A 14177-nucleotide genomic window follows, 5' to 3' on the forward strand; every position below is an offset into this window, starting at 1 on the left:
AAAATTTCGGATGACTTCTATGAAAGTTATGCCATTTGTTTTCAATCAGCCAGGTTTTGTTACCGTTACGGTAATCTAAAATCACCTTTTTCTAGATCTACATGAAGGCAATGTCCGATACATGCATGCTATATATCAATAGATAGCATTTGAAGAGTAGATTCTAAATATCCAACCTCCGACAAGTTTGGATCTTATTTGCAAAAAATTTACCGATTCCCACTTTTTGAAAGCTATGCCACATCAACAATTCTTACAAGGCCCATTTTTGAGTCCAAACTTTTCCTAGGATTTATCAAATTGATTGGCACATCATTGTCCAAATTATCTAAAGTGCCAAGTAGTTTTTATAAACAACTATCATGAAACACTAGGTGGGCACAAGAGTTAGGTGGAAGAGCTAACCTATAAGCAAACGGATACCGCTCATGCATGGGGCTAGAATTAAGGCATATTTGAACATTCAAGTAGAGGACTAGAAACTTCATCGGTTTTCTAAACAATTAACTATCTTTGTTTTCCAAAGGCATACTCCTTGTACGTGTCTTGAGCTTTTCTAACATGAAGACAAGCTAAACATAACTCATCCATGTATTCTTAGAGAGAGTACTTGATTTTTTTATTTTTCATTAGCTATTCCCAATGTTATTGGTGATTGTGGTTGAGAGCCATACAAGCATGAATTGAGTAAATTTGGTAGACACATGCTTGGCACTTTTATAAGGAAACTCATTAGGGGAAGGATAGAGTGGAGGAGGGCCACTTATCTTGGCAAGGCCTAATTGGAATGTTTAAGAAAGTGGCAAATGGCTACATGCCATGTGTACAAAAATGTTGGGTTTGTAAGAGGGGGTACTTGGTGTTCTTTTCCCTCCCAAAAAGGTGGGTGGTGGTATTTTCAATCGTCAAACCATCATAACTTTTTCATACATGTTTAGAATTTTGTGGAGAAGGTAGATCTTAAATCTACTCGGCAAGGGCTTTCCATAGATATGTCATATGATATACTTTTTGTCTACCGATTTCAAATTTTATTTTCATTTGAATTTCAAATATGAAAATATGGCCGTTGGAATGTCCCTACATTAGCTTCTTAAGCAAAAATCCTTAATTCTTTAAACCACCAAGATAAGTGGCCCTCCTATAGTCCATCCTTCCCCTAATGTAAGGATGGAAAAATATGTTGAAATAGAAAGAGAGCATAGAAATAGAACCCCAAAGTGTGTAGAATACACACATGAGACGATGTATATATAGAGGTGACCTGTGTGCTATATATAGAGAAGCTATATATGTAATCTATATATTGAGTAGCTTCACATATAAGCTCAACACCGTCGCTCAAATAAGGGTCCCTAATTGTGGATGAAAAAACCCTTAGGGGATCAAGGGAAGAATCATAGCTCTATATACACCCATCCTGATATTATAAAAATCATTGAATGTACAAATGTTCATGAGGAGCTACATCACTTCTTTTACAATGAATAGAGGAGTTATATCACTCCTATCCTATCAAATACAATAATGAATGCAAAGGTTCAATAAAGAGGCGTAAAGGCTATCGATAGCTCATGATCAGAAGTGTCTTCGTGAATCTTTTGTGTAGCTTGTCATCAATATGGCATCACCAAACATGTCTTCATGTTCACTACAAGAGGCTATTCATATTAGCGACGCTCACACAGCGACGCTCAAAAAAAAAAATCCCGCCGTCGCTATAAGCGTCGCTATGAGCGTCGCAAATTTCTTGTAAATTTGCGACGCTCATAGCGACGCCGGCTGGGCTAAAAAAATAACCGAGCGTGCCCAAAAACTCAGATCTGAGTTTTTCGGCGCCCTCAAGCAAGGAGCAGGTAACGCTCTCCCTCACTCTCTCTCTCTCTCTCTCTCTCTCTCTCTCTCTCTCTCTCTTTTTCTTCTCCACACACACACACACACACACACGAGGAGAGGAAGGAGAGCCAGGTATGCTCCTTCCCTCTCCTCATTCTCATGTTCCCTTCCCCTCTTTCTCTCTCCCTCTCTCTCTCTCTCACACACACATACACACACACACATACATACACACACATAGTGTTTTTGAGAGAGAGAGAGAGAGAGAGAGAGAGAGAGAGTACAAACAAAAACAAAAACGCACACACACATACATAAACAAAGAATGCACACACACATTGAGAGAGAAAAAGAGAGAGAGAGCATGCATAAACAAAAAACGCACGCATTGAGAGAGGAAAAGAGAGAGAGAACATGCATAAACAAAAAACGCACACATTGAGAGAGGAAAAGAGAGAGAAAACATGCATACGATCCAAAAAAACGCACACACATTGAGAGAGAAAGAGAGAGAAACTAATTTAACGTTGTAGGAAACTAATTAAAATTAAAAGAACTAAAGATCTAGCCGACGAGGAGTTGAACTCAAGACCTATTATTCAAGAGGGAAATGGCATAATCAATCTATCATACTTGGCATGGGTGATAGAAAGGTTATACCATTTATCTCTTTTTATTGGCACACACAGCCACACACGCGCACACACACAAGAAGAAGAGAGTTATAACGTCGTAGGAAACTATCTTAAAAGACGTTAAAGATTAGGTTATATGTAGACTTACATTAAATTAGATTTAGGTTTATTTTTAACTAGATTTACGTTTATTTACGCTAGATTTAGATTTACGTTATATTAGATTAGATTTAGGTCTCCATAGACTGCGATGCCTGCATGAAGCGGGTGAAGAAAGCCCTCAATGAAATATAGGGTATTGCTGCCTTCACTCATGGTGGGCTCTGTCGATCCAAAAGTACTGGTGAAATGTCTTCAGAAGATAGGGAAGAAGGTGGATCTTCAGGGTGGCAAGAGTCACTACATCCCCGACACAATGACCATCTAGACAACCTCTAGTCATTCAACAGCAACTTCAAAGTTAGTAACAAGAGCAAGAACGGTCTAAAGGGCCAATTGCTGTCGTCTGATGTGGATGGAGATGAGGCAGCGTCACCGCCGGAAGTTAACTCTCACATCTTTAGTGATGAGAATGCCAACTCTTGCCGAGTTATGTGAAAAATTATGTGTTAAATCAGTTTTAAGGTTCTTATAATCCCTGTTAGTTTAGTTCTTTGTTTTTAATATAACATAATTTACGTTAGATTTAGATTTATGTTATATTAGATTAGACTTAGGTTTATTTAGGTTTACCCACACACACGCACACACACAGACACAAGAAGAAGAGAGTTTTAACGTCGTAGGAAACTATCCCAAAAGACGTTAAAGATTAGGTTAGATGTAGACTTACGTTAAATTAGATTTAGGTTTATTTTTAGTTAGATTTACGTTTATTTAGATTTACGCTTATTTACGTTAGATCGAGTCCACGCAAGAATTACTTACGGTTTAGGGTTTAGAGTTAGACGAACAGTGAAAAGATCTACTGTGAAAAGATGTTAAGATGTGTGAAGTGCTACAGCTAGAGAAGAGGCAAAGGGGTTTTGTCCACTACATGCAGTATCATGTAGACGTGGGTGTGTAGATTTCTTGTACCCACAAATATAGGTATTGACCAATAAAGACAAGATTATAACCCGGTGGTTCGGATCTCCGTGCACCTCTAGACCGAGGTGTGCGGGGATTGGACATGACTAGAGAATGTGAGGTAAAGAGAAAGAGAGAGAGAGAGAGAGAGAGAGAGAGAGAGAGAGAGAGAGAGAGAGAGAGATAAGACGAAGAATGCCAATAGAATATTAAATTTGTTGTCCAGGTTATAAGTTTTTTATCCTCATTATGAGTAGCGACGAGGATGTGGGACCGTCCAACAGAAACACCTATCTCTCAACGAGGGTCTTATGTCCTTGTAATCAATGCAAGCATGCTGTGCGACGGACAAGACGTGTTTCTTTGCAGCACGTTCGCGAATTTGGCGAGTTCGATCCATCTATTATAGATCGAGTTGTTGCCAATTATAACTCGTCGGACTCTGACGCTGGCCAACAAGCAGCAATCTTGCAACCCACTAGACGTGTTCGCAGGCGCTTTGGTCAAGCAGCATATGTGAGGCCACAAGATGTAGCCTCTGACAGCTCGGGGGATGATCATGCAGAGCACATTCCCAACGAGGCAATGTTTGAGCCCGAGATTGATGAAATGATCGAGACGATCATGGATTCAGAAAGGCTTATCTATGATGATATGAAAAGTGAAGCCGATACGCCATTGTATAATGGAGCACGTATGTCTAGATTGAAAGCACTCCTGGTTCTTCTCAACATGCAGGAAAAGTTTGGATGGAGTGACACTAGCGTCACAGCGCTTTTCAGGTGATCTATTACAATTAGTTTACTTTAATAAAACTCTAAATGTATAATGATCTGATAGATTTTTACACGACTGTATCATATTTTTATGTTGTGTAGATTGCTGAAAGAGCACATACTACCAGCTGACAATGTGATGCCAGATTCCCGAGATGAAGCAAGAAAGATTTTGCGAAACTTGGGGATGGATTACAATTCTATCCACGCTTGTCCTAATGACTGCATTCTTTTCAGAGGGGAATACATAGACATGGAGAAGTGTCCGAAATGTGATTCCGAAAGATATCGAGTAGATCTCCACGGGAAAAAAATTCCACAGAAGGTTTTGCGACATTTCCCTCTGCTTCCTCGCATCAAGAATTTCTTCGAATGTAAGTCCATGGCCGCCCTAGCATCATGGCATGAGGAGAATAAATCTTCGGATGGTGTGCTACGAATTCCTGCAGATTGCGTAGCGTGGAAACATATAGATGGAACATGGTCGGATTTTGCTAGGGAAGCTCGAAATTTGCGCTTAGGCTTGGCTATGGATGGCGTAAATCCATTTGGTCAAAGATCAACATCTTACAGTGTATGGCCCGTTGTCATCGTCAACTACAACATTCCCCCGTGGTTGACTACGAAGAAGGGGCACCTATGGCTAAGCTTGATTGTGCTAGGGCGATATAAAGTGGGGAATATGGATGTGTATCTTCGTCCACTATTGGAAGAGCTACAACAATTGTGGATTGGCATAGAGGTGGTGGATATGAGCCGACACACAGGACGACGGAATGCTTTGATCAGAGGCATTCTAATGTGGACCATGCATGACTATCCCGGGCTAACAGAATGCTCAGGTGATCTATTGACACTCCTCACTCAGACACTGTAAATCTTGTTTTTTCCCATAGTTGATCTATTATCATGTGTATACATGCAGGGCTTCAAACAAGCGGATACAGAGCATGTGTCACATGTGGACCTAGACTGAATGCACGTAGGGCACCCTCACTGAAGAAGCAAATCTACGAAGGTCATCAAGCGTATCTTCCAGAGAATCATGTGTTACGCGACGGCTTTTTGGGAAGAGAGCCACCAAGGATGTCTGCACAAGCATGGTTAGAGCAGAAGGAGATGTGCGATGACGGATTGCCTCCAAGGATGAAGAGACTATCTCTATGGTACGAGTTACCATACTGGCCCCGACTCATGATCAATCACTTGCTCGATCCAATGCACATATTCAAGAATGTGGGTAATCTACTATGGGACCATCTGACCGGCAAGAAAGATACTTTGGGAGCCAGAGTTGACCTTAGAAATGTGGATCGTATGGAGCAATATTGGCCGCAAACAGCGTCTGATGGATCGATAAAACTCCCTAAAGCACCATGGATTTTCACAGGAGCCCAAGAACGCAAAGTAAAAGAGACCATTCGATCTTTGCGGACCCCCACTGGCGTAATGCACTCGCTCCGAACGTGTTTTACTAAAGAAGGAAAGCTTACCGGTTTGAAGTCACACGATTGGCATAAAATGTGTCAGGTACGTTCATAGTGGACTTTAATATCATTGCATAAAATGTGGACTTTAATATCATTGCTGCACATACTTTACAGTTTATTTTACCGGTTGCCATTGAGGGATGTTTGTCTCTCGACATCCGTAACACAATCTACAAACTTGCAAAGCTGGTGCAATGGATCTCACAAAAGGAGATCAACGTAGACTCCATACCATTCGCCAAACTAAATGCTGCGGAGCTTGTGTGCATGTTTGAGAAACATTTTCCTACTACAATGCTAACCATTCAGGTGCATCTTCTTGTTCACATAGTTGATGAGGTGGAAATAGCTGGCACAGTTCATTCCAGATGGATGTTCTTCTTAGAGCGTTTCATGAAAACGCTTAAGGGATATGTGCGTCAAAAGGCACGTCCGGAGGGTAGCATGGCAGAAGGTTGGTTGGTATCAGAGTCCCTAGTGTACATTGGAGAGTGGCTAGACGGATTTGATAAATCCCGGGACACGCTATGGCGAACCATAGATGATGAGCGCATATCTGGGATTGTCATGTGCAATCTCGGTGTTGAGAAGAAGATGACGGAAGATCTAGAGGCTAAAATCAACCGATTTTGCATGCTTCACAATCCAGTGATGCAAAAGTGGATTTCACAATATGAGGATGCAAAGCAAGAGCGACAAAGGGCACGAATCGAGTGGAGACGGGGAAGACGACCACCGATGCACTATCCAGCGGTTCTGGAGAGCCTACCAACCTTCATGAGCTTAAGATGGTTGCACAACCAATTGAAAAGCGCACAACAATGCGGTGACGAAGTGACTGAAGAAGAGTGGGAGTACTCTCGGGGTTGCGCGACCAAGGTAAGTTTGCAATGTACGACTAGCAAGTGACTTTATTTATAAACGTTTGAACGGCCACTCATAATCTTTGTTCGTTGTAGTATAAGTCATACACAACAGCATGGTGTAAAGGTCGACATTTTAGGGTGGAACGAATCGACAAAAAGCGTTTTACTCAAGATTGTGGAATCATGGCAAAATTTGAACAGTCTAGTCGACGACGTTCCTCTGATGCAGATCCTGTGGTGGCGGAACTCACTTACTTCGGCACGCTGCAAGAGATTTTGAGGATCGATTACAGAGGATTTTTTGTCGACTTGTTCGACGTGCAATGGTTCAAGATAATCATGGAGGGTCGCAACGCTACTGTGCGTAGAGGAGAGTCTGGTTTTCTTGAGGTGGATTCTACTAAGAAATGGACTGACCTAAGAGACACTTTCGTACTACCCGAGCATTGTGAACAAGTAAGTATGTAAATAGTTAACATCCCCCTTTTACAAGTTATGTGCTTGAAAGCTCTCATGTAAGTTATGTGGCTCTGGCAGGTAATATTTCATCCTACAAAGTCTACATCAAACTGGTGGTACGTCATAGAGGTAGCCCCTCGTAGTGCAAGGAAGTATGAAGGCTACCATGTGCCAATCACAACGACATCAATGGAGGAGATCAGAGAAGATGCTCAATCAGAAGCCGCTGCGGTGGTGCCAGACGAGCATCAAGATGCTACTACTCTATATGGGGTGCATGCAGAGGAGCTACAAAATGAAACAGAGGATATGTGTTTAAACGGAGAGCTCTATATAGATATAGGAAGTTATGCTGAGTTATGCGAGGATGAGAGAGAGATCTCTTAAAGCCACAAATATTGTATTTGAACAATTTTGCTCTGTGTTGTAAAAGCTCTGGCTCTCTAAGTACCTTCCATGGTGTATAACGCTCTTTTCTACTCGCGCTCACATCTTTTGATTGAAAATTCTGAGTTTTCGACTTGCCTCTTCTATCACTCAATTCATTGCGTCATTGTATTTATATGCGTCATTACGTCATTGTATTTAATGGTCTTTGCGTCATTGTCTACTCTATTCATTCAATATTAAGTTTAAATATTCGTGTGTTTAATGCAGGTATGGATGATGAGGAGTTTCTTTCTTCTTTGTCACCGCAGTAGAGACAGTGGTACGTGGAGCGTCATCGCTCTGGCGCATCATCGCGCGTTCCTACTCCATCCGCATCTCCCTCTCTTTCGGAGCATTGGCGCGCTCCGAAGCTTCGGCGTCGACGAGACGAGCTTCACACTCGTCTAGACACCGGCGCTCTAGTGGTGGCGGTGGGGTTTTTGTGGGGATTCCACCACCGATGCCTCCACACTGCCTCGTGTTCGACGAGGCTCTTTACCCTCCCCTTCTTTGCCCGCCCCCACACCAGCCACAGCATCGCCATCTACGCCAGGTTTTGCACGGCTGACTGTTCCTAGAAGCTACACACCTCTACCTACTCCGCCAGGAGCCACCCCACTCGACCCTCCTCGCTTCGGGGCCCAGACGCCGGTGGAGACACCTGACGTCCGTACCCCCATCGACACGCCGCTAAAGACCCCTACCGGGACACCCAGGTTCACGCGTCACCGGCCAGAGGGCTTGTCTTACTCCATCGACTTCAGCGGCGGCATCATCATGGATGATGACGACAAGAAGGTGATCTCGCGCATGCGTGGTCTTTGCTCTCAGTTGTTTAGACACTACATACTAAACAAATGGAGTGAAGTACCAAGTGATTTAAAAAACAGAGTCATCAGCATACTTCATGATGAGTTTCCCGTTCCAACACGGGATCAGCGCTTCAATGAAGACCTGATGAAGATTCGAATGCGCGAATACTGCAAACACAAGCGTTCCGAAGTGCAAACACAATGAAGACCTGATTCCCGTTCCAACACGGGATCAGCGCTTCAATGAAGACCTGATGAAGATTCGAATGCGCGAATACTGCAAACACAAGCGTTCCGAAGTGCAAAAAGCAATCAAGAATGGGTGGAACAGGCCAGATTGGCTGGCCAAAGAAGATTGGAAGAATGCGAAGAAAGCTGCGCGCGAGAATCCCGACAAGTGGAAGCAACAAAAGGATGCAGCCAGAGCGCGAGTAGAGGCAGGGAGCTCGCACCACTTGGGGAGCGGTGGATGGGCATCATTTGAGGCCGATTTTGTAAGTGTTTTCACATTGCTCTTTATGTTCTATAGTTTAGGGTTTATGAGTTTTTTAATTCTAACATAATGAAATCTTTGTATGTTTTGACAGTGGTCGATGACAGGACGTGATCCCACACCGTACGAGCGCGAGTACGCAGGCAGGAAGGGCTTAAACGCCCTGATGGACATTCTCAGTTCTCGCGGCGGCATGGTTAGTATTAGGGTTTACTCTTTTTTATGTTTTGTATTGTTTTATAAATGTCGTTATATGTTTATACTTACTGAAAGCTGTCTTATTGTCTTTTTTTGCAGAATCCGACAGATACGCCGCTTGGACGCGATGAGACGTTTGACTAGACGACGTCAGTTTAGCCGTAGCTAGATAGCATTAGTTTAGGGTTTCTCATAGCTTATGTATCATGAGACGGATTTTATACGTCTTTTTGAACCATGTATATTATTACATTTGTCACCGCAGTTCCTTTTGCCAATCAATTCTTTATGCCTATGATGTTGTACAATTGTCATTATTACATTTGCCAATCAATTCATTTTGCCTATGATGTGTACAATTGTCAATTTTGCAAACACTGCGTCTTGTGGGTGACTATTTTGGGTCTATTATCTACCCTTGCACTTTTTTTAAAAAGTGAATCAAGTACAATATGGTGATGGGTGGCAGGGCATTCAATGCCCTGCCACCAAAAAAAAATTCTCTCGGGCGTCGCTATAAGCGTCGCTATGAGCGTCGCTATAGTCTTCTGTGTAAACGTCGCTATAACCGTCGCTATGAGCGTCGCTATATCTATATAGCGATGCCTATAGCGACGCTCTCGTAGCGACGCTCGTAGCGACGGTTTTAGCGACGCCAGGGGTTATAAAAACCCAGTGTATTTCCGTCGTTAACAGCGTCACAAGAGCACACAACCTCTTGTAGTGGTTGTCATGAATATCACCAAACATGTCTTCATAAATCTTTTATTGTAACCAAGTTTTTCTTCATGAAATCGATTCTTTGATCAATCCTACATAGATCATAGACTCAAGAAACATAGTCATGAAATTTTATAGCAATGTTAGTGAAATAATTACGTTCACAATGTCATAAGAGATGGTTCGTGATGCCACTCTTTTGACAACATATATGCGCACTATAACATATGTGTACATAAAATATGAACATAAAAGTATAAGATACGTGATTACATGATGCAAATGACATGTGTATATAGTACATAGAATGACATTTATCAATGTAACGATATCAATAAATATCATCATGGTATTAACAAAACATCATCATTGTATCAATGAAAATGACTAAATCATCATGGCATCAACAAAAAGCATCATGGTATCACCAAGAATAATCATTGTATCAACGAAACAACATCATGGTATCATCAAGAATAACAATGATATTAATGAAACAATATCAGGGTATCACCGAGAATAACCATGGTATCAATGAAAATCACCATGACCAAGGTACTAACGAAACATCATCATGGTACCATCAAAATCACTATGGTATCAACGAGAGATTTTTAATGAAATGATGTGAACTATATCTCTAGAAGAATAATTATATGAGAATCAATGAACGAGTATATCATATAACAAAATATCATATACCATCAGTAGCTCGACTGAATTTGGATGATCATTAGTGGGTCGACTAAATCAAAATGATATACATGACAGATATACATGAACAGATCTATAGATATTTGATATCTGGAAACATAGGTATCCAAAAACAAATCATCAGTAAATTTTTGAGAACATATTAGACAGCTTGGAACAATATAGACTTTTGAGAAGAGATGTAATGACATGACAGATTTCTATAACACTAATTCGATTTGTAACTGTCTTCTGTAGTAGAGTTACGTCAACAAAAAATATATGATTGATGAAGAGAAATATATGATTGATAAATTTTCAATTAGGAGGAAAATCAAAAGCAAAAAGTGAAAGAGCTTTTCAGACATGTCGTAGTTTGGGAACAATAACTCAATCGGTGCAGAATTTGGAAAAAGTTTCTTCTACAAAGTTGTAGACCACATCGATTCTTGTGGGTCGCTTGGGCCATTTCTGCAAAACCGTTTTCAATAAGAAGGAAGATAAAAAACAAAAAGCGAAAGTTACTTTTCAAACATGTTCGTAGTTTGGGAACAATAACTCAAACTCGCTGTAGAATTTGGAAAAAGTTTCTTTTGCAAAGTTGTAGACCATATCAATTCCGGTGTTTCTAGCAAGCTATTTTTGCAATTAGGAGGAAAATCAAAAGCAAAAAGTGAAAGTTGCTTTTCAGACATGTTCGCAGTCTCAAAACGATAACTCTGCAAAATTTGAAAAAAGTTTTGGGCATGCTTAAGATTGTCATAAGAGGTGGATGTTGGCCTTATGCATTTTCCTCTTCCCTACTTAAGGTGAAGATCATTCATTCTCACTTAGTCTTGGTGTTTTCTTTTTCCTTCAATGCAGAGTGAGGGAGAAAGTCTGGTGGCAATTTTCTACTTGAGAGAGAGAGAGAGAGAGAGAGAGAGAGAGAGAAGGATTTTTCATTCTTTCCTACATTCAAAAGGAGGCTTTAAAGTGCAAACATGGAAACTATGGAAGATGCTTCTTCTTCATATGATCTTGCTAAAAACCTGTTCAATGGTTTTGGTTTGAAACTCTAGTTGGTTTATGTTTCTTTATGCCTCTAAGCCCTGATAGAAATTTAAATAAACAGGTTCCTCTCTAAAATCTTGTTTAAATTCTAACATAATTGGCACTAAGATTTTCTACTCTGCATTTTTAGTCTAAAAAGTGAAAATTGGCATTTTTCGGTGACAAATGTGTAGATCAAATATTGAGTTTTTTTTGGTAATGATTGGAATGGCTATACAAAAAGTCTATTTCTCTTGGACTCTATGTTTCCTTGAAAATTACTCGTAAGGCTAAAAGAACACCTCTTTTGATAATGATAAAGTTGGTTCTATTGATGTGGTAGTGGGACCGTTGATCTACTATGCTATAATGGGGATTCATAGCCTTACATGGTGACCTTGCATAGTAGGTTTATCTTTATGGAATACTACCTTGGATGGATGCAATTTTTGGATGACTTTTTGTTTTGATGATAGTAAATCTAATACAGATTTGGAAACTGTAACCTATTTTTGAAACTCATAAAGCCTTGGATGACATAATAAAACCCTTGCATTATTGGTTTGAGAGGATTTGATTAGTGGTATACTGCTATGGTCTTGGTTTTTTTTCAACCTCTATTTTTTTGAGACCCTATTTTTGGTGTTTTTTCCCCCTCTGATTCAAATTATCTTTTCTTAACATCTTAACAATTTCTTAACTTCTTGATAATTTCTAATCTAACATACATTGTTGAATCCTTTGAAATTATTGTATTATTTTTCTCTATTCTTGCTTGAACATATCTTCTTTCAATGGTGGATTTTGATCTTTCTACAAGGATGTGTATTCATGGGGATTGCTCGATGGATTACCTACTAAAATGTTATTTTTGTCATATAACCCTTTGGACAAAAATTGTGCTCCTTGTGTGTTCTTATTATTGGTCTTATAAGGATGAGCGTATTGGGATGGTTGCAAAGAAAGCACCTAACGAGCCTTAACCACAACTGGTTTGAGATCTTACTGGATGCTAAAAAAATTCTCTTCATGAATGGATCTAAAAAAATTTATAGTGATATTTTTTAAATATCTCCTTTTGTAATTTGCCATAAAACCAAAGGGAATTAAAACAGGAATGGTGGACATGATGTTAAGCAATTGATACTCTAAGATGATTAGAAGTTACTAAGAAGCCTCTCATGATTATATTGATACTATTCTAAGAGTTTGGGACTGGCTTGGTCATCTGATTCATGATTTCAAAAGAAAAACACATAAAGGAAAAAAAGAAAATTGAAAATTTTGTCCCTAAATGTTTCTTACTAATTATTGATATTGACAATGAAAAATAAAAGCTGGCCTTCTTCAAAAAGCATCTAATTTTTTTGACACTTAATGCCATCCCCATAAATAAAATAAAAAGACACATTAAAAATATTTTAAAAAATATCTTAATACTTCCCCTTTTGAAAAAAAGATAGATTTAATGAACATAGAAAATAATAAAACAATTTTGTGAAATGAAATTTTTTGAAGTACTTAAATGGAAAGACCCTTTAACAATACCTCACATCATGGGATCAAACTCCTATGAATATATTGTTTAATCCTTTGTTTTCTAAAAGGCTATGTCTTCTTTCTATTCACAAGACTTTTAAGGCAGAGAGGGACACTTGTTAAACAATGAAAATTGAACAACCTTTACCCTAGGGTACTAAAGCCTTTAGCATGTCAAAAATGATTTAAATGCAAAAATGATTTTGTGCAAATACTTTCCTATTGTGTAGACCCAGGAACATAGTGTTCTTTTGTGCATAAGTATCTATATTATATTAAAAAGACAAGGTTAACGCTCTGCCAACATGGTGCTCGCTCTCTCTCTCTCTCTCTCTCTCTCTCTCTCTCTCTCTCTGAATCAATGATTCTATCTCTTCAGCCAACTAACATCCTGATGGCAACACCTCAATGCCATGTTCATGTACATAGCTACCAGCTTGAGGCCGCTCTTGAAGTGCGGGATGGCACTCTTGAATTGGAGGGACGCACGGCCAGAAACTACCTAATATAGCTCTTAAATTGTGAAATGAAGATGGGAATTAAAACCCACTTTCTTCCCCTGGGCCCCCATCTCTCCCTACAGCTCATACCCTCTCCTTCTGTGTGCTTGCCCTCTCTCTACATGTGCACCTTTGCTCTCACTACTTCCCTACTAGCGACTTCTACAAAGACGACAACGAAAGGGTAGAGCAACAACTAGCCCTGCTTGACCCATGCCACACCAGAAACCAAGGATGCTGCCGCCGTGCTATGCCTTCTCTCATTATTTTTGAGAGCACAACCAACCCTTTCCCACACATGAAGAGCCCCTTCTCTACCACCTTGAGCCATGGGCAACCTGTCACGTGTTCTCTTCTTTGCCACCTTGAGCGGCGAATGATTGTCAGCTTGTGTCACGGGCATGCACTAGCTTGATAGGTCATAGGAAATACCTCCTCCTCCACAAAAAGCCTTACACTTGCTGAAACTCTACCAATGTTAGTCCGCCTATCAGGCAATAGGTTGATACACATACAAATTTCCACTATTGGGTGATTTGCAAATCTACAGCTCAAATGACTTGGTCTAAATTTGGGCTTAATAGGTTCACGTATGACCAAATGACAAGAACAACCCTCTCCATCAGAACGG

Source organism: Adiantum capillus-veneris, chromosome 25, assembly GCF_014529385.1.
Source record: "Adiantum capillus-veneris isolate H3 chromosome 25, ASM1452938v2, whole genome shotgun sequence".
Classification (NCBI taxonomy): domain Eukaryota; kingdom Viridiplantae; phylum Streptophyta; class Polypodiopsida; order Polypodiales; family Pteridaceae; genus Adiantum; species Adiantum capillus-veneris.